At 42.9% G+C, this 22,888-nt stretch overlaps 1 protein-coding gene across 2 annotated transcripts in view; it reads right to left on the minus strand.

Annotated features, from left to right (window-relative positions):
• The window catches only part of ATF7 (activating transcription factor 7), a 115,944-nt gene extending 93,500 nt beyond the window's left edge, over positions 1-22,444 (minus strand). For both annotated transcript variants that reach the window (XM_054012581.1, XM_054012582.1), the window contains exon 1: positions 22,338-22,444. The gene's annotated coding sequence lies outside the window, so the exon portion shown is untranslated. The remainder of the gene's footprint in view (positions 1-22,337) is intronic.
• Positions 22,445-22,888: the final 444 nt, after the last annotated feature.

Genomic DNA, 22,888 nt, shown 5'->3' on the forward strand with positions numbered 1-22,888 from the left:
TTAAGTAACATGTTTGAAAACTACTGTAGACAGGGCAAGCTGTATGTTAACATGTTACCTGGTTGCAACAAATTCTAGGGTAGACAAGCCCTTATTGGGGGAGGGGGAAAGGTGGAGAGGTTAAGAGTTTTGCCCAAGGAATTAGAATGCTAAAGATCCTGACTTGCGGTCCTGTGCTCAGGTCCCCTCTATTTACAGAGCACAGTATACTGTAATGTACACTTTATCTCCCAATTCTCATGAACAAGGGAAGAGGTAGGTCTTTTTAAACACAGCTGCAACTAGCCTTAGTTGGCTATAGAAAACTCTTCATTGTTTATCTCTTCTATATTTCAGGGCTGGTCTACACTAATGCGGTAAGTCGATCTAAGTATGCTAGTTCAGTTACGTAAATTACATAACTGAAGTAGACGTAACATAGGTCGACTTGCAGCATTCGCTACACTGATAGGAGACGTTCTCCTGTCGACATAGCTTCTGCCTCTTTGGGAGGTGGAGTACAGATGTCAATGGCAGAGCACTATCCCATCAACTTAGTGTCTTCACCAGACCCACTAAATCGACACCGCTGCATCGATCACAGCAGTGCTCATTTAACCAGTAGTGTAGACATGGCCATTGACTGTTACATCAATACAATTTCTTAGGTGGGGGTTAAGTAAAGTTATAGGTCAGAGAACAAACTACACAGGTTTTTCAGATGTCTGCTTTGCTTCCTATGTTGCTTCAAAGGTTGTTGTGTTAATTGTTTTTGCCCCCAAAGAAATCATAGAATATCAGAGTTGGAAGGGACCTCAGGAAGTCATCTAGTCCCCTGCTCAAAGCAGGACCAATCCCCAACTAAATCATCCCAGCCAGGGCTTTGTCAAGCCTGACCCTAAAAACCTCTAACGAAGGAGATTCCATCACCTCCCTAGGTAACCCATTCCAGTGCTTCACCGCCCTCCTAGTGAAAAAGTTTTTCCTGATATCCAACCTAAACTTCCCCCACTGCAACTTGAAACCATTACTCCTTGTTCTGTCATCTGGTACCACTGAGGACAGTTGATCCATCCTCTTTGGAACCCCTTTCAGGTAGCTGAAAGCATCAAATCCCCCCTCATTTTTCTCTTCGGCAGACTAAACAAGCTCAGTTCCCTCTGCCTCGCTTCATAAGTCATGTGCTCCAGCCCCCTAATCATTTGTTGCCTTCCGCTGGACTTTCCAATTTTTCCACATCCTTCTTGTAGTGTAAAATAACTTTGAGCCTCTCCAAATATGGGATCTATAAAGTGCTTTCAAAATTATATATATATATACACACACACATATATATATATATACACACACACACACACACACACAAAGTTTTACAGATGGGAAAACCACGACAGGGAGTTTAAGCAATTTGCCCAAGGCCACAGAGTGAGTCAGTGGTTTTTGTTGGCAACATCATAGTCCCCCTCACAGCAACTGACTATGATCTAAATCCTGGTGGATAGTTGTACAGAAGACAGCTTTCTTTTCACATGTACAATCCCCTCCCCCCCGCCCTCCCTCCCAACCCTGAAGCACTCCTCTGAGTCCCCAAACCTTTCAGAACTAAGCTATAAACTAACTTTCTTGTTTGTGAACTCTCTACTGACTTGTTCTACCCTGAACTCACAAGACCTCAGAACTTCTGTTCTGGACACACGCTAAACTATAGGGTTCTAAACTCAAGGCCTGTGCTTCTGACCCATGCCCTTCCTGGCTTGTAAAGGAGACTCATGATCAACCAGAGTATCAGAGGGGTAGCCGTGTTAGTCTGGATCTGTAAAAGCAGCAAAGAGTCCTGTGGCACCTTATACGCTAACTAACGTATTGGAGCATGAGCTTTCGTGGGTGAATACCCACTTGTTGCATCCGACAAAGTACTGCTTTTACATGATCAACCAGAGCCACTCATGATCAAAATACCCAATGCCCCATTCAAGGAAGGAATCTTCCCTTTCTCCTTTAAGCACCCAATAGCATGATCAACAATGAAGAAACCCATCCTGGATACATTGATTCTGGCCAACGGCCGCCCAGTATAAGTGATCTCTCTCCTGCCATCCATCACCACCCTCTGACAAACAGACTAGGGACACCATTCCTTACCCATCCTGGCTAATAGCCATTAATGGACTTAACCTCCATGAATTTATCCAGTTCTCTTTTAAACCCTGTTATAGTCCTAGCCTTCACAACCTCCTCTGGCAAGGAGTTCCACAAGTTGATTGTGCGCTGTGTGAAGAAATTAATGGGCAGCAGGTTTAAAACAAATAAAAGGAAGTTCATTTGCTGGCCCCTAGTTCTTATATTATGGGAACAAGTAAATAACTTTTCCTTATTCACTTTCTCCACATCATTCATGATTTTATATACACCTCTACCCCGATATAACATGACCCCATATAACACGAATTTGGATATAACACGGTAAAGCAGTGCTCCGGGGGGGGGGGGGGGGGGGCTGCGCACTCCGGTGGATCAAATTAAGTTCGATAGAACGCGGTTTCACCTATAACACGGTAAGATTTTTTGGCTACCGAGGACAGCGTTATATCGGGGTAGAGGTGTACCTCTATCATATCCCCCCCGTAGTCTCCTCTTTTCTAAGCTAAAAAGTCCTAGCCTCTTTAATTTCCATCTCTGGAGATATTTAAGAGTAGGTTAGATAAATGTCTATCAGGGATGGTCTAGACAGTATTTGGTCCTTCCATGAAGGCAGGGGACTGGACTCGAAGACCTCTCGAGGTCCCTTCCAGTCCTAGAATCTATTAATCTCTCCTCATATGGGACCCGTTCCAAACATTCCATTCCTGAGCAAGCTCAGAGAAGCTACCCAAAGGCCAACTTCAAGCTCATTTAGCTGAAGTTAATACCCTAGACCAGAAAATCTGGATTCAGGTCAGGACCTGGAATTGAAACCACCTCAGTGGCCTAACAAGTGGTCTCCTGTTAACGGACAGAGGGCAAACATTCATTCTCATCCTCCTGGACCTCTCTGCAGCTCTCACTGTCAACCATGAGATAGGCAAGACAGCACTGAGAGGTGTGGCAGGGGTCCAGGCTAATGCGCTAAAATGGTTTTGAATTCTTCCTGGGGGAAGCACCCCATGGTGCTTTCCCAATGACGGGAAACAGCAGTTCCACTACTAGACCCCTCACTTGTGAAGTTCCAGAAGAATTAATTCTTTATCTGGTCTTATTCAACATCTACATGCAGCCACTAGATGAACTGGTCAGATGATATGGACTACCTGTCACACCAAGAATAGGCAGATGACAGAACTCTACCTATCATCACATATGACCACTCCATGACCAAGACCAGATAGCCCAGAGTTTGGACAAGATCAGCTCGTGGATGAAGAACAGCTGGTTGAAACTGAATCTGAGGAAGACAAAGGTGATGCTGGTGGGGAAGATGAAAACATTTTGAAGAGTTTGCAGCCACAATACAGTCTCCTTTCTACTCTCTCTCATTGGCTAGAAGACTCCATCCCATCTTGGCAAATGATGACCTGGCTTCATTTATTCACACCTTTGTCACCTCTTGGCTGGGTTACAGCTACACAATATACCTGCGCATGAAGTCTTCAGTGCTTAAGACCTCCAATGGTACAAAATGCTGAAGCACATTCTCAGCAACACTGGCTACTGCAAACACATCAACCCTGTCCTCACTGGCTTCCCAGGGAGAATCAAATCAAGTTCCCATAGAGTATCACCTAAAATCAACAAAATAAGGTAAAGTCTATGCCGTGTCCCTATTTTCAGGGTACTCAATGGCCTGGGGTCAAGGTAACGAAACAATAGCCAACAGCTCCATGTAGCCTTTTAATTTTATTTAAATTGAACTCAGTAATTTTTTATTAACTACCATGGGTTCAGTTCTTCTTGCTACAGTTTCAAGCTCAGAGAGAATATTACCTCTGGTGCTCTTCTCAAATTTGGAGACACTAGGAACACACAAAGTCCAAGTATGTGTGTGGTCACTATCCATGTACAACATCTTATCTGTACCACAAGTTTTATTAAAGCAATAAGTAAAGTTGCACTTAAAAATGCATGCAATGACTAAGGCCACGTCTATAACGCACACTGCTATCGCTGTACAGATACAGCTGCGTCGCATCTGGTGAAGACGCTGTATGCTGATGGGAGAGAACTCTCCCATCGGCATTAAAAAACAAAACCACCACACACCTCTGCAAGCGGCAGAAGCTCTCCTGACGACATAGGACCTGTGCACACGAATGCTTATGTTGGCGTAACTTATGTCACTCAGGGGGTGGTTTATTCACACCCAAGTGACATAAATTATGCTGACATAGGCTATGTCTACAGTACAGCCTAAGTCTGTTGACACAATGATAAAGTGAACTAACTGGTTATATCTGCGATGGAGACTAGTCAACAACTTTGTTCTCTGGCACAATGAAACTTTCAACATTAAAGATAAAGCTTGAATTTGTGGGAGACAGAGCTTTCTTGAAGCCAGCTCTAGACTGTGGAATGAATTCTCACAGGAACTAAAGACCATCACAGACCTCACCATCTTCCACTCAATACCAGGCACATCTTTGACCTTGTCTTCTCTAAGGAGGGTGGGTGGGTGTTTAAAACGTTCCAGAGCAGAATACTCACTCAGCTGCACATACTTCTCCCGTCCGTGGAAAGGAGAAGAGAACAAACATTTTAGTCACATTGCTTAATGTACTACTGGAAGGCCCTTAGATACTTTGGTGATGAGCACAATAGAAGAACCTACACAGAAGAAAACAGACCTTGTCCTCCTCTCACATTCTGCCTAACACTGGTCTCCGTCTTCCTGTACAGTCTGGCCATTCTGGTAGTAAAAAACTTCTCTACAGCTCCTGCCACTTAGAAAAGCTTCCTTGCATCTCTTCATCTCATCAAATCTTCGCTAAGAACATCCTTCTCCCGCTCATGCCTCAGTATCAGGATGGAAATTCTCTGGTCATGATTTAGCGCTGTAGAATGTTTGCATGAAAAATGCTCTAAAAATATTGCTATATTGTTGCACTGTACACTGCAGGTGACTACTGTTATTACAAGAATGCCTGGGGCCCCACCAGTCTTAACAGCCTAGCTCTCAATAACTGCTTTTCTACATACAAAAATGATACGGTTTTAACTAGATCAGTTTAGTAAAAGCAATACAATCCTTCCCAAGTGTGGATACAGTTAGAGACACTGGTATAACTTATTCCTGCACATTTAGAGGATAAATACGGCACCTTTACACCAGTACAAACATGTCCATGCTGAACCAATTTAACTATCTCAGTAAAGCAAACATCACCCCCCCCTAACTGAAATTGTTATATCATTATAAAACTGCAGACTAGGCCTTAGAGGCCTGCTTGCAGGAAGCTTTATCATCAGCTAAGAGTCACAGTTTAAAGGCAGAAGGGATCACCAGATTATCTAGTCTGACTGCCTGTATGTCACAGGCCGCTAGCCACCACCCAGCCACCCCCACACCAAGCCCAACAATCAGAATTAGACCAAAGTAGTACAGCTCTCAGGAGATTGAACTATTGTGTGCCACAGGCAAAGAACAGGAAAGACCAAGTTGTACCAATGCCAGAGGCCCCCACAATGGCAGGGAACTGATTAGGTGAGATATACGCAAAAGATCCTGCCATGTAATCTGCACCCCATGCTCCAGGGGAAGATGAAAAATTCCAAAGGATTATGCCAGTCTCACCTGGGGGAAACCCAATCCCGAGTATGGGAATCACTTAAACCCTAACCATGTGAGCAAGACCCACTGGGATTTAACCAGCTGGAAAAAGCTGAAAGAAACAGAAGAAATGAAAGATATACTTCTAACATCTTTCCTTTTGTCTATGTGGATGTGGGGAGGAAGAATGTGCTCAGAGTGAAGACTGGCTATAAATTAAACGAAACCCTTCAAATTAGAGCACACTGCAAGTATGAATGGGTTGAGAGTTTGTTTTGAATGAATACAGGTACAATTATAAACTTTTTCCACTGTATATCATTTATATGAGGCAGTTTTAGCAATGTTTTTTTCCCCCTCAATAAAAAGTTGATGTTTTATTTTTGAGAATCAATGATGCAAGACAGGCATTTTAATGTGAATTTATTATTCTAATTGCAGCATACAGTTCTAGGAAGTGGGAGAACTGAGGGGAGAAAAGAACACATGTATTGATGGGAGGGACAGTTTAGAAGGTTTAAGCACTGGCTTTGAGACACCTAACAAGGGACATTCTGGCCATGTCTACATTACAAGCGCTACAGTGGAACAGCTGAAGTGCTACAGCTATTCTGCAGTAACACGGTACAGTAGACGCTGCCTACATTGACAGAAGTGGTTTTTCCATCAATGTAGTTAATCCGTCTCTCCAAAAGGCAGTAGCTAGGTCAATGAAAGAATTCCTCCATCAACCTACCTGCATCCACACCAGGGGTTAGGTTGACCTAACCACAGCGTGACATTTTTCACAGCCCTGAGTGACATAGCTCAGTTGATCTAGTTTTTAGATGTAGACCAGGCTTAAGACTACAATCTTAGCCCTTCACCCTTCCAAAGAACTGTATTTGAGGAGGAGACTAGAAACTCCAGTTCTACGTGCTCAGCAAGGACATCAGAGATCCTAAGGCACTTTTTCTAGAAGTAGGGAGTTGCCCAGATGTCCTTGGTCAAAATTTCCCCTCCTCATACTCTTATCCAGAGAGCTATGAACAAACTGACTACTGGCTACCCTCCCACAGAGGCTGTATATATGTATCACTAGCATTGTATATAAACAGCATCTGGGGAACCTTCACAATGAAAGGCACCCTGTGCATACAAGATATTAAACATTTAATTAAATTTTAAGAAACAGGGATTAGGGAATAGCTGGGGAGGTGGAAGGCAGAAAAAGAGACACAGATACATACTGGGAGAACAACCAGAGGATTAGAGCTAGCAGCAAACAGATACAGAGGAGAGTTTAGCCTGAGGAAGCCCAAACTGTACAATGTGATTACTCTTTCCTGTATTACTGCAGGACATGTACTAGTATGAACAAAGGATTATGTTAAATAAAAAGTACTCTATATAACAGAGCAGTTGCAGTCAAGGCTGAAATCCATTGTGGACATCAGACTTAGACAGGCAGGAACAGGTTCAGAGAAAAGGAGTAGGCTTAGATCAAACAAAGAGCTTCATGGCAAGCAATTGAGAAAGAGTTCCAGGTAAAAAAAAAATCCTTACATTGATATGCAGTTCAGCAGAGAACCTGTCTGCAGCTGTCCCAGGCACTTTAAATAGGCAACTCTTTCAGATAAAGGGTTTAAGAGTTTTCTTAAAAATTGCTTTTATAAAATACAGGAGCCTGACTTGAACTATTGCAAAAGCAAAGGGATAACAGAACTTGACTGTCAGGAAAGCTGAGCTAGAAATAGGGTCCTTACAATACGACCTACATAAAAGAGACAAGGTGGGTGAGGTAATTTTTTTTTTTTTTTTTTTTAAATTGGACCAACTTCCCCCACCTTGTCTCTCTAAAATCCTGGGACTGACCTGGCTATAACAACACTTACATAAAACACAGCCCACCCAAGGTACCTTCATGTGATTTTTATAAGATGTAACATGGATACTATAACAAGTCTATTTTAGCTTTCTGATCAATCATGTTATCAGAACATAGTGCTTACTGCATGCCAGAAGCCTAAAAATGGAGACGGGAGTTAGCTAAATCTCATAAAGAGTTATATGGGATTAATTCTCACACTGAGTAGCAAGGCCATCCCAGTTATTTTGCTGAGACCTGGGAATCATGCCAACAACAGTAACTACCAAACCCATGATAAAAACAAGCCTATAGAAATGCTAATGATGTTTTTCTTAGATCAACCCCTAAGAAAAAGACAATACACTGCTACTGGGAAGAACAGATAAAACCACAACAAACTGGATTGTTATAGATGGCTACACAGAATCTTTACTTCGGGATATATCTTACAATGGAATATACAAAAATGTAGGTAGACTGGTAGCAAATGCAGAACCCAGGATCACCAACAGGAGCTGGAATGAGGAAAATGGATTACTCTGTAATAAAGTGAGAAAGAAAAAAAACCCAACACACACACACACACACACACACGCTTCTTCGCTATCCAAAAAAGGAGGAAGTATAAAACTGAAAGCTTGGGGAAGTGTCTAAAATAGTAAAAAGATTTCCCACTACAACGCAAGGAAGGAAACCTGCTGCTTTGAGAGAGTTCCAGAAGTGCTTTTTGTTTTTTTAAATATACTGGTTAGCAGATCTCTGCCTGAAGCTTTCTGACCAAAATGAACATTCAGCGCATAATGCACTGAATATGTTGATGGCAGCTTGGGAGATAAGAATGGCAGCAGGCAAGGATCCACAAACAAAATATAGGCTAAGCAACTGCCAACGCTTCCTCGGGATTTACCCATAGTTCAGTTCTCAACCCTGTCTCCATCACCATATTGCCGTGGATTGTACTATACTACAATAATATTCAAAAGCACTGTAGCTCATGATATAGGGTAAAATTTTCAAAAGCACTTAAGTCCCATTTTCAAAAGTAATTTTGGCACTTAGGAGCCTAACTCTCATTGAAAGTCAATAGGACTTCAGCGCCTAAGTACTGAAGTCACTTTTTAAAAAGTGACTTAGTTTTGAAGATTTCACCCATGATCTCTTCAGGCCACATTTACAAAAGGTATTTTAGGCACCAAAACACGCAGATTAGGAACTTTGTGGAATTAGGTGCCTGTGACAAACAGGAATTTCATGAAGTATTTTTATGACTCTGTACCTATCATTTTGGCATAGCTACACATTGCCGGGGAGGAGGGGGGGGGGGAGATATTGGTCTTCTCTCCCTAGGACATGGGAGATCAGGCTAAGTATTTGAGACTAGAGCCACTAGGCTTCGGGCCTGGAACAGAACACAACGAATGAAACACAATGGTCCAGCACGCTAACGGGGTCCCACCCAAAGGACTGGTTACATGCTGAGCATGGACCAGACCCTCTGGATCTGAGACAGTGCCTAACCTGCTTAGGCGCTTTTGAAAAATCTCATGAAGTATCTTTGTAAGTCTGACCATTCATCACTACATGTTACACACCAAGAGACATCTTCATAAAGTTCTTAAGTTTTTCTGGGAAAGAGTCCACTTCAGAACCTAAGGTAAATATGCATAGACTATTGCTAGCAGTATGCTTTGAATTTAGAGTTATTTTGGGGTGTGGGGGAACGGGTGGGAATGTTTGCTTTGTAACAAAAAAGCTGCAAGAAAGCTTAAAATTGTCATCTGGAAAAGAAAACCAAAAGCTAATGCTATAAAATCTGCTTTAGAGGCACAACACTCTGACACTTTATAAACTTGATAAAGCAAACCCAACTGTATAAACTGGAATATTGGCAAGAAACTTACTTGAGGTAAATCTCCAACAGCCACATGGTATTTAACAAATTATTCCAAGTTACCCTATAATGCAGGGTGAAAGCAAAGTCCAACTACTTCCCATTAAATTATGCCTTTCTGTGTGCATGCACAGAAATTGGTGCCCAGAAGCTCTGGAGTACAGTGCTAATACCGGCTCCTCCCCAGCCTGGGCCGGAGGATCTTGAAAACCTTGCCCCTCTAAAATTTAGAATAAGAAGGGCTGGAGTTCACTCCCACTATATTGAAATCACTGCCATCGGGAGAACGACCTTCCACATCAGGAAAAGAATTCACAGTTAAAGTGGCTTAAAGGAAGCTTATAACGTAACAAATTTAATATCCAGAGCACAAACTGGGTCCTATTTAATGAGGGTTGAAGGGAAGGGAAATGTTCAAGTTTATCAATCCCCATATGCACCTTTGGTAACTATGAGCTGCAAAAAAATTTCAACATATTTATGCCAGGATGATGAGAGAGAGGCATTGATAGCATATTTCAGCCAAGAACAAAACAAACTCCAGTGAAAAGAATAATACGGCTGCAAGACCCGATGCACCAGTCACCCGAGGCCTAGTTTACACTAGAAAAGCTTTCCCAGTAGCTCTACCAGCAACTCTTCCTAGCGAGACACAATTTAAACTGCCAAGAGTGCTTTTGCCAGTAGAGCTTCTACCAGTTCTCTGGGTGAAATAAGTTATACTGGCAAAAGCACTTCTTTGCCACTAAAGCGGCCTCTATCCTAGGACTTACCAAAATAAAAATGTCATAAGAAGAAATTACACCCCAACCACAAAAAAAAAAAAAAAAAAAGATTATAATGTGGACCTGACCTGAGTTGAAACTTCAATGCTAGAGACAGAGCAAGGCATTTGAAGTGTTAGTGGAAGTTGGATGGGTGCACCTGGGCATCAACATAAGAGAAGGGATGATGAATCAGGTATATAAATCAGCACAGAGTAAGGACACTGAAAGACATAGGATCTAAGTTTCTCTTTTTAAAAAGATTTAGTAATGAAAGAAATTCACAAAAAAAGAGATACAAAAAGAACAAGTGTCTGTAAAGCCATTGAGCATATCTGCAAGCTAGGATGATCTGGAACAACCACAGTCTCCAGGGGACATATGTACTAATCATAGTCAATAAGGAACTGACCTGCAATGCAGGTACATGGCTAAACAGTTCGCAAGGTGTCCTACATGTACCTCACAGGTTCAATGTTTTAAAGCCATAGGCATTCCAACCTGGTTTCATGTTGAAAGCATGGATCCCAACTGCAAAAATCCAATAAGATAAACAGTTACTACTCTCCAAATACCTACCAATCTAACATGTTTTAGGTAAGGATTATTAATTGCCTAGTGTCATTTATTTACATTTCTGATAAACATTTAAAAAAAAATTTAAACACAACAGCAAGTCATCAATTTCCCAAACCAGAAGAATTAGAAAGACCACCTCTAGTCCCCCACTGATGAGTGCACAATACTCAACTCTTAAGTTACTGCCTCCCTCCCCAAAAGCCGGGAAAAAGAGAAGGACTTTGCAGCATGCCTGGAGATCAAGTGATTCATGGTATTTCAGAGCAAGAGGCAAGAAGCCTGGGGGAAAAGTGTAAGTTCCAAGTCGCCAAACAGTTCACAGAGTACCCTGCCAGCAGTTCTCTCTTCATCAAACTGAGGTGGGCTCCAGCTGTTTGCAGATATGCCAGGATGGCAGAAGTCAAGAACGAATCTTGCACATAGGTAGGCTCCAAGCTTTTTAGAACTTTATAGGTCAAAAACAACACTTTAAACTCTACCCAGAAACCTACAGAAAGTACAATTCACAGAACATTGGTGTCAAGCACTCATAGGAGAAACCTCTATTCAAGCAGCAAACCACTAGCTCATTTCCACATTGATCCAAGGTGTAGCACTATGTAGCATGCATTGCAGTAGTACAATCTCTATATTATAATGAACTCAAGTAACAGGTGAAGGAACCAGGTCTGAAAAGTAGTTGCCCAAATGAACTCTGATTGAAGTCACAACCAAGTCAGAACCACAGCATAATCAATGGTATCAAAGAAGCTAATTAGATCTAACACTATTCAGCACGGACCCCAGACCTTTACTATAACTAGACTATGCTGAACTCGGGTCTGAATCCAGGCTGACAAAAGTCAAGGAGATCCAAGGCATCTCGGCATCCGACATCAAACCAAAATGACACTGCACAAGGCTTCACTAAAAAAATCTAAAGTTAACGGCTTATCTGCTTCTCATATTACTGATTTTGATGCATTAAAACTAGACTGCAACTGTTCAGCATGCTGACCCACTGACTCCTTGTAACCCTTTGCAGAAGGTGCTCCATATAGAGATCACAGACTTAGAAACTTTGGCATGGCTTCCAGCAGACTAGACAACTACATTTTAAAAAAAGGTATTCCAAAATGAACTCAACCACTGAAGCAACACCTTGATCTCGACATAATCCTAGCCTTCCCCTGTATTTGTTCACTAGCTGTGGCGTATCCTTATGTACACTAAGTTCATCTATTGAAAGACACCTAGTACACTTGGGGCAGAAATAATTCACATGCAGTTATACAACAACTGCAAGAACAATGGAGAAAAACGTAAGAGACCCAGTGCTCCCTATTGATTATTACAGAGATAACTATGAGAAGTGCCTGAATGACTTAGGAGTCTGCATCCCACTTTCAAAAGTCATTTAGACCACTTACAGCTGTGCCACTGGAAGAGTGCACATGTATTCACGTTATGCCAATGGAAGAGAGCTCTCCCGTTGACATCATAATACCAGCTCAACAAGCGGCGGGAATTGTGTTGGCAGGAAAGCGTCTCCTGCGGACATTGCACTATGCACACGAGAGCTTATGCTGGCAAAACTTGGGTCTCTCGGGGGAAGGGGGTGTGTCACACTCCTGGGCGACAAAAGTTTTGCTGACATAAATGCTAGTGTAGACATGGCCAGAGGCACTTAGGGACCCAAGTTTCAATGAAAGTAAACAGGACTGAGGCCATGTCTACACTACCACTTTTGTTGCCAAAAATGATGTCGCTCAGGGGTGTGAAAAAAAAAACAACAAATACACATCCCTGCATGACATAAGTTATCCCGGCACAAATAGTAGGGTGTACAGCGGTATGTCAGCAGGAGAGTTTCTCCCGTCAACATAGCTATCGCTGCTCGTTGGGGGTGGTTTAATTATGTCGATGGGAGAGCTCTCTCCCTTCGGCATAGAGCAGCTGCATTGGTCCAGCTGTGCCGCTGTAAGCTCTCTAGTGTAGACGTAGCCCGAGTCTCCTAAGCAACCTTTGAAAACAGAACTTCAGCCCCTAAGTCACTTAGGGTAGGTCTACACCAGGGGTCTCAAGCACACGGCCCGGGGGCCGCCTGCGGAGCTCTTCCCTGCGGCCCGCCAAGCTCCCCATGTCCCCCCCCCCCCCCGTTACTTCCGGTCACAGTCAAACTCTCCTCCTCCTCCCCCCCCCACGCCCCCCCCCCCCCGAGTTATTTTATGTGGCAGCTAAGTTCCCTGCTTGCTGCTCCCCAGCCCCGCCTGCCGCCCCCACGCACCTCCCCTGAGTGTCCCCCGGCCTCACCTCTGCACCCCCTCCTAACCCCAAACTCCTTCTCAGAGCCTGCACCTCAGACCCCCACCTAAACTCCCTCCCAGAGCCTTAGGCAGGTGGGGGTGGAGCAGGTTCTGGGCACCACCAAAATTTCTACAGACCTGCCATCCCTGGAAGAGGCAGAACAGTGGTGGAGTGGTGGTGCAGCCCAGTGCAGCGGGGGGGCTTTAACAGAAGTAAATCTAATTAAGTGCATGTTTTGTCCTTTGAGTGAGGTGCATTACTGAGTGTATATATTTTATTAAAACCGCTTGGAAATGATTTGTTGTAGGAGCAGCACGCTCTGTATGATGCTTAGCACTTTCCAGGAGGGAGGGGGGAGGAACACGCTCAGGGGAGGGCGAGGAGGAGAAGAGACGGGGCAGGGACAGGACCTCATGGAAGGCGTGGAGCGGGGGTGGAGCCGGGGCCAACGAGGGGGGGTGTCAGTGATGCGGCTCTCGGGCCAATGCACTAGTCCTCATGTGGCGTTTGTGGTCATTTGAGTTTGAGACCCCCGGTCTACACAGTAACTAGACACCCACAGCTAGCCTATGCCAGTGGACTCAGGCTTGCTGGGCTCAGGTGGCAGGGCTGTTTCATTGCTATGGAGACTTCCATGGTTGGGCTGGAGCCCAGGCTCTGGGACCCTCCCACCTCACAGGGTCCTAAAGCCCAGGCTCCAGCCCCAGCCTGAAAGTCTACACAGCAATGAAACAGCCCCGCATCCCAAGCCCCGCAAGACCAAGTTGGCTGCCATGGGCCAGCCATAGACATCTAGCTGCTGTGTAGACATATCCTTAGAAGCTTTTGAAAACGTTACCCCTGGACTCTGGCCTTTAGATTTAAATCACTCTGTGCCTTAGACAGCTGCTAAGAAGGGTAAAGGCAGGGTCTTGCTAAATAGTAGAGCCCCTCCCCAGTTGAAAATAGAATATTACCATAAGTACCACAATTTTAAGTGACTTGTGGACAAAACTACTTAGACCTGACTGCACAGTGTGAGAGTTGGAGTTAAGTGACGCCATGAGGCAGCTGTATGTGTGTGAACATTAAGTGAAAATATTTCCCCCACCCACCCAAAACATTGCCTGTTTTTATTTATAACATACGTGGGCATTTATATATATTCATCATTAAAATTCTACAGTGTGGATTACTTGATGCATGGGGGGCTAAAGTGCTGCTCTAGTGCTCACAGATGGGTGCAAAAAGTCTCCATTTATAAACAAGGCAATGTCTAGAGACCAGGTTTGTTGCTGCATGTATTAAACAACTGGTGCAGGTCACCCAAGAAAGGGCTACCTTTTAGCAGGGAGCAAAGTGATTACCCATACAGGGGATCTGGAAACCTTACGGATGAAAGGCACTATGTAAGTGAGAGAACAGCATCCTATACATTATCAACGTTCACATATTCCACAATTGTGTGTTAAATGCAGAGATTCAAAACAAAGAAATAAAACAAAGATTATATGCATTTCTTCACCAAAGCACATTGTGCAGTGAACTTCTGGTTGAAGATGAGTGAATAAAGTTATCAACTGTCAAGCTATTATGATGAAAATATCCATACCTGTCCTAGATACCATATTGGGCAATTAAAACTACCTCAGATTATTAAAATTGATGGAATTAAAGTTTTAGTTTATGCTTCACTGTTTACTTTTTTAACATTGTTTAGTTTAAAACTAGACTGGTGAATCTAGTTCCGTTGTGCATGGGAAAAACTGTACTGAAGTTTATGAAAATGTAAAATACTTTTATTCTTATTTGGTTTGTAAGTGACACTCACCACTCCTGGATTTAAATACTAAATCCTGGACCTAAATTATCTGTGCACTCCCTATAAAGGAGTCAGATTTCACAAGTCAAGAATTAAGCAGTTTACATTGGTGGTATCTAGGTAGATGTAAATTTCATTAGTGACATACTTAGTATTATATTTGGACTTCACCTGCCTCTCTTCTCCTTCTAATTCAATTTATTAGAATGTTGATGGTTTTAAAGCCACCATCTTTCTAGACTATACATCCCAAATAGGAGATGTTGAGTAGACTTGAACTTCAGATTCCAGTGCAATAAGTAATGCGGCAAGGACAAACTTTTAAATTTATTAGAAGCAGATTAGTTATTAAAGTTTTTCCTGCCCAAATGTGTCATATTTCAACTTGAGGGGAGGGAAGGTGACAGTGGAACATTACCCATGAAGAGAATCCCCAAAATAGTACCATTAAGTACTTCTACAGTGTAACCCTGATTATCTGACCCTCAAATACCCAAAACAGAATTATGCCTCATCTGCTATAGTGGAAATTCCCCCAAATACTCAACCTTGATTATCTGAAATTATTCAATATCCCCCAGTACAGTAAGATAATTAAGGTTGTACTGTAGTAGGTTTTTATTTTTGCAACCATAAGTGAAAGCTTTTGCTATTAGACAAAAGCTTATGTTCCACCTTAAGCTATGTCTACACTACAGAGTCTATGCCAGCATACTCTCTAGTACAGATGCCGCATACACCAACAAGGAGTTTTTCTGCCAGTGTACGAACACCATCTCCCTAAACGACATTAGCTATGACAACAGAAGTCCTCTTCTGTCAGCATAGCTGCACCTACACTGGGGGTTTTGTTGGTTTAGCTCTTTCACTAGGGGCTGTGTTTTTGTTCACATCCCTGATCAACATAGCCATGCTGTTATAAGTTTTAAGTGCAGACGGGGCCTTGGGCAGCTATTTTTTTTAATTAACAGTGGTAGTCAGAACAGAATCATTTCCTCTCCTTACCCTTGCCAACACGGAGCTGAAAAATATTCTTTGTGAGCATGGCAGGCTAGCAAAATCCAAGGAACTAACTTTCAATGGCAGAGCAAATTCTGGGTCTGTGGGAGCACACCCTCAAAATGCACCGAAAGGGTGAGCCTCACCACAACACTCCATTTATAACTGGCATTTCAGATAAAAGGAACCTGAACACTTTTCTTCAGCACAGTTCAATACTACAATACCTCACAAAAAGTACACAGAAAATATATGGAAGATATGCACTGTAAGTTTATCATGAAGAAGAAGATAATACCAGTGTCTAATGTGGCCTGTAACTGGTAGAGAGGCTTTGTTCACTCTCATGAATCAGCTTGTAATGGCTGGCAGCAGTACTTTGCCACCAGTTTATTCTTTCACACAGGGGTGGGACAGCAGAGAGTTACATTCCAGCGCTTGCCTAACAGAGCTACATCTCCCTCTATGAAACATGAGCTGAAGCACTACTTGCTATCTGCAATCCGTAATCATACCGGGTTGCCTTCTTTAGGGAACTTCACTACACACACTGGGGGGTTCAATTCTGGGTTGCTCCTCTTAGGTTCTCCAGCTTATGACAGCACATTTGGGGCTGCAGTGCAGACCAGTGTTCTGTCCAACAATGGCTAGAATACATGCTTCAGAGAACAATGCAAGCAACTCCACGGTGAATAGTTACAGAATAGAGAAAAATAAGCATTTGTCGGAAGAATTAAGCTAAATTTCTCTCTCAAAAGAGTTAAAGACTAACAACAGCAAAAGCAAAATTGTTACCTATTAACATTTAAGAACCATCCCATCTCCGTGAATTTAAAAATGAGGGGTCATCCTAGGGCATGAACTTTAATCCACTACTTTAGAGATGAGACTTTGATGCCAGTAGCTCTAATAGTTGTGAAGCTAGCACCAGTAAGACACAGGGTCTTCTAGAGTGAATTATTTCCCCTCGGCAAAAATACTGCTGCTAAGGGGTTGTCCACACACAAGTTTGCACCTCTTTCGTTAAACTGGCACAAACCTCTACGTAGACATTTAGGCCTGGTTTATACCTAACACTTTAGTCGATCTAGGTACATTGCTCAGAAGTGTGAAAAACTGTGTCATGTGTGGTCGACCTAATCCCCACTGCAGGCACAGCTAGGTCAATGGAAGAATTCTTGAGTCGACTTCGCTAACGCCTCTTGGAGAGGTGGGTTAACTAGATCAGTGGGAAAACACTCTTCCATGAATGTAAGAAGCACCTATATTACAATGCTACAGTAACACTGCAGCAGTTGTGCTGCCACAGTGTAGACTTAACCTTATTTCTGTTTAGTTCAACCTTTTCTTAAGCAATTTAAGCGAATGCTGTATCCACACAGCCTTTTGTACTGATTTAACTAAATCTGTTTAAAAAAAAAAAAAAAAAAAAAAAAAAAAAAGGACCACCTTTATTAAACCAGAGCAATTCTGTGCTTAGACTAGCCTTAATTATTTCAGACCTAGTTTGCTCTATTAAGGGAAATGGGGAAGAGGAGAACAAAGGGGCCACTGAGTCACTGGCGATTGTTTAACTGACACATCATGGGAAATATGTCAGCAAGACAAAAGTTCAACACAGATGTTATGATCTAACGTTTTAGCAACAAACATAAAATACTGGAAATTGAGGTTAGCAATTAATTCAAAAGGAAAGGAGACTATTAATTTAAGTTTAAAAAGTTGAAAATTTAGTCTACTCATATTAGGAGTTTCTTCAAAGCAAAGCAAAAAACAACCCAAGAGAAGGAAGTGCTCAAAAGAAGTCAGTGAGAGCAGAAGAGACGCAACATCTATGAAAAAAAAAAAAAGAAATCAGGTCCATGAGGCCAGACTGTCAAAAGAACTCACCAGCCAGCAGCTCCCACTGGGAGTCACCCTTGAAAACATGTTCATTTCATTTAAGTGCATAAATGGGACAGGAGCAGTTCTGAAAATATGGCATTCAAGTGCTTAAGAAAAATGAGTAGCATGTAAAGCAAACTATCATATAGAAATATGATTCTACACATCATTCCAATATGGAATCCAAAGACTGCAATCCCCAGATGAACATACCTGCCACACCAGGAGACCTGTAGAATGATACTCTCTAAAGTTTTACTGAGAAATTTTACAACTTTTTACAATGAAGAGGCAACTACAGAATGTGAACCAGGAAATGTCCCAAATGGTAGCAAACTCAATCACTGCTACATAGTTCCATAAGAACTCTACTGTTGATTGCTTGTATCTCCATCACCCACAATAGGTAAGATTCATAACCTACATTCTACAGCTCAAAGGAAGTTGGGAACAGAGATCTAGTTTCCTTCACACAACTATCTCTTGTTTCCTCACCTTTCAGAGCAACAAGTAGGGGGAGAGTTAATGACTTCCCTATACACCAGTCTGGGAACCTCAGACTCTAGTCAACTCACTTTGCTCATTCTGGAGTTATCCTCCTCAGCCTTCCCAACCACCACCACAAGCCTTATTAACAAGAGATCTGAAAATAAAGCCCAATCAAATGTTTGATTTTTAAATGAGACGGTTTTATTTTTCCCATTTAAACTTTTTAAAGCAACATTTCTAAATGTCAATCTGCACTTACCGCACCTTTCACCCGACAAAAGGCTCGCAAAGCACTTTACAAAGGTAAGTATTAGAACTAATTTACCTATGGAAAACTGAGGTACAGGGAGGTTAAGTGAATTGCCCAGTATCACATGGCTAGAGTGACAAAGCCAGGAAAGAGAACCCAGGAATCCCAACTCCTAGTCCCTATTCTAACTACTAAACACTCCCTCCCACATCATGCTTACATTTTTGAATTTATAACCATGTGTCACAAGAACTAAGTTCACTGTAAACCACTATCGTTATTTAAATTGACAATACAAATCAGTTCAATATGTTGCTATTCAATACTTTGTGCACTGCATATCTTTGCAATCACCATCACAGTAGGAGTCACGCCACATGGATTTTACAGCACTTCCAAATTAGCTTCATAAGAACATTGTCACACAGACTGCAGTCCTTCAACCAGATTTTAAAAAGGTTAATGATAATTACAATGTACCAAGCTGGATGTAGTACCAGGATGAGCACTGCTGAGTCAAGATGAAGTTCATTTTCATTTGACATCTTTGTACATTATGTAGAATGTGGGTGGTGGGGCAGGAGGAGAAAGAAATCAGAGCATTAAAGAAACTGGGAGGTGTTGCAAACACCAGGGAGAACTGAGAAACAATAAGATATCTAGAAACATTAGAAATAAGGGCATGAGATATATGCAAAAAAAAGAAATTCAACTTGAAATAAATGCATTTAATACTCTGGGAAATGAAAACTAGATCACAGCTGGAGGGAAGAAGATACTTGAGGTGATAGTGGACAGTAAATTAGACAGGAGCTTGTAATGTGATGGGGGGGAGTGGGGGAAAAAAAAAAAAAAAGTGATTCAGGGTTACACCCAGAGCAAAAAGGTTATGTCCTCATCTCTAAAACTCTGATGTGAACTGTATTCAGCTCTAAGCAATCCAATATCAGCATTCACTATTGACAAACTGGAGGACATTGGGGGGGGGGGGGAGTGATAAAGTCACAGAAGGGATTGATTTTATGAAGAAACATTAAAGTAGCTACATGTGTAATTTGGCTAATGACAACTAAGATGGACACATTAACTGCCTACAATTATTTGAAGAGTGAATGCCAATGAGGGAGACGGAGCATTGTACAAGTAGGTATAACCAAGAATAATGGCACAAATTTAAGGCAAAACTTGGCTAAGTATAAATAAAGTTGTCAAAAGTGAAATCTGTTAGATGCAGGAATAGTCTCCTCAAAGAAACCCTATTGCTGGAGATATTTACAACTGATTGTCTCAAGAAAATCTAGAATGGAATAATCCTGCACTGGCCAGTGAGATGGACCAGATATCCTGAAAGGTATTTTCCTACTCTAACTGTTATGATTAAACAGCATAAATAAATTGAGAGAGAGAAAATGTATCACTGGAAATAGAGAAAATTTGACATTCCCCAAATGTCTTTGCTTGAGTACAATTGTGAAAACTGAACAAATTTTTATAATTCAGTGGCCCTCCAGGTTTTGTAAATTAGGATTCTGTGAACAGGATAGCTTCATCCAATGCCTGTTTGTTCACTGTTTTGAAACAGAAAGACTGGTTTTCCACCACTCTACTCCCAATCAGATTCTGGGATTAGAAATAATTGGTCCAAATGAAGAATCATCTCTTTTTTAAAAAAAAAAAAAAAAAAAAAAAGGAGGCTTCTGCAGACACAAGTACAGTTAACCATACGTCAACAAACTTTGCATCTACATTTCTGGCTTGTAATTTCCATCAATTCAACCTTCTTGTTGGGCACTAACAGCAAAAAAGCACTTCAGTGATGGTTAAACTACAGCCATGAAACGGATTATGGCTGGCCAGAATGATAAATGCTTAATATGTATTCATATGATAGCAGTCAAATACCATTTCTTTTCTCTCTTTTAAAAAAGAAAGGTTAACCCTGCTAGTAACCAGATTCCAACTCGGGCAATTATATTCTACCCCCATAAAATCCCCTTTGTTCAAGTGATGAAGTTATTCTTAATTTGTGCCAAATCACTGTTTTATAGAATTGGTGGTTCAGAATAGCTGCTGCATTCTACACCGCAAGTGTCTATATTTTAGTGAACGGGCGATAACTATATTTATACAGTTTGTAAAGCACCATGCAATCATTTTGGCTAGTGCTATTGGTTATGGTTAACAATGTGCTTGATGCTGTACCAGACAAGCTGAAGAAAGTCCCTACCCCATAGAATACAATGATGAAACAAGACATGCTGAGGAGCCCAGAGAAAGTATGCATATCATTTTATCCCAGTAATATATTCATAGAAAAACGTAGTCTTTAGAATGGACCTGAATATGGAGACGGTAGCTACTTGGCGAACCAGGATAGAGATGACATTCCATACATAGAAAGCAGCATGGAAAAAGGTTATGGAGAATGGAAAGAGGTTATGAACGACAGCAGTAGTACTTGACTGGATTTCATGAAGGGTGTAAATTACAACAGAGTCTGGTCTTAAAAAATTAAGTTTATTTGATTAATCTATGTTGATTTTATACACATCACCAAGTATTTTTATTGTCATGTAACATTTCATGTAAGAAAAGTCAAACCTGTTGGTCTTTTTTTTTTAGGGTAAGGAGAGAAAATGGGGCCCAATTAGTTTTAGCAATAAGGATGAAACCCTTTTGACAAATAAGCCGGTTTGTTTAATAATTCTAGTTTACTAGAAACGGTCACCTACTCTACCACAGTATGTAAGTGAAAAAAGCAATTGTGCAGTAATGGATTAAACACTCACTGCTTCTACAAGTTCTCAAAGTCTGGGCTCCCAAAGTCTAACAGTGAGAAACAACAATTATTTAAGAAACTATATCTATATATAGCCCCCTCGTGGGAAGTGTATTGGAAGGGGATGACTCCTCCCATCTCCAGGCAAGTTAAATCAGTTACTCTAAACATCAATAGGGTAAAAACTTAATGTTTAAATTGCACAATATATATTTTTTCTTAAATAATTGTTGTTACACACACACAAAGATTGTGCAATTTAAACATTAAGTTTTTACCATACTGATGTTTAGAGTAACTTGCCTGGGGATGGGGGGGGGGGGGGGGGGAGAAGAGAAGTTAACTCCTTCCAATGTACTTCCCAGAAAGGGGCTGTTAAAGAGTTACTCCCACTACATCTAGTCTCAGCGTTACCCACCCTACTCCTAGACCCCGTCAAGTTGTTTTTGTGACACCCCCAATCTACTAATCCCATGAGCCCAATCTACTAATCCCATGAGCCCTCTCTCCCCCCCCCGAGCCTACAGTCTCCCTAACTCACCCATTTTAACTAGAGAGCCCCAAGCCCTTACCCAAGCCAAGATCTCCCTACTGCACTCTCCATAGCCACCTGCTGACCCAGAACGGCCCTGCTGCATAGGGCCCCCCATAATCCCCATCCACAGAGCCCAGAACCCCTTCTCACCATGGGGGCCTCTGATAGCCCCCCAAACCAAAGCACTCAAGGGCCCCCACCAAGGAGCCCAGGACCCCTCACATACACATCCCCCACCAGCTGTCCGCGGCCGGGCCCCCTCCCCCCAACCAGCCACCGCCCGGGCCCCTCGGAGGCTCCAGCAACCCTGAGCACCGCCCATCCCTGAAGGGGGCGTGCTCCACATCATTCCCGGACGCTGTTGGTTGCGGCGCCCATCACTCCAAGCGCCCGGCGTACCGATTGGCCGAAGAGCTTGTCACTCACGGAAGGGGCCGGTACTCTCACGAAAACTCGGGGAGATGGGGGGGCCCATCGTCTACTCCAGGGGGATAGCGGAGAGCCTCGCTCACCTCGAGACCGGGGGGCACACGTGGGTTGCCTCAGGTCCGCACCTCTACCTTATGCTGGCTCCGGAATCTCGCGCTGGCTCCGACCCTCCCGAGCTGTCCCTGGGTCTCGCGCTGGGTGCCCCCTCCCTACGCGCGATAGTCTCGCGAGACTTCCTATAGGGCGGGGCGTGGAACAGAGAGAACCAATCATCAGCCGGGATGTGTGCCAAAGCGGGGGGGTGGGCGTTGCCCCCAAGAGGCGGTGGGTGGAACGTGCCCGCCCTCTCTGCCTTCCTCAGAGGGGGGCGTTACTGGACGGGCCATCACAGAAAAGACAGCGACAGAGTCTCCCCCCACCACTGAGGGACATTGACAGAGACCCCCTCACCCCTACCCTCTAGAGGAGACGTGGACAGAGCCCCCCCATCACCCCCACCACTGAGGGGACATGGACAGAGCCCCCCCCATCATCCCCACCACTGAGGGGACATGGACAGAGCCCCCCATCATCCCCACCACTGAGGGGACATTGACAGAGCCCCCCCATCATCCCCACCACTGAGGGGACAGTG

Source organism: Malaclemys terrapin, chromosome 23, assembly GCF_027887155.1.
Source record: "Malaclemys terrapin pileata isolate rMalTer1 chromosome 23, rMalTer1.hap1, whole genome shotgun sequence".
NCBI lineage: Eukaryota > Metazoa > Chordata > Testudines > Emydidae > Malaclemys > Malaclemys terrapin.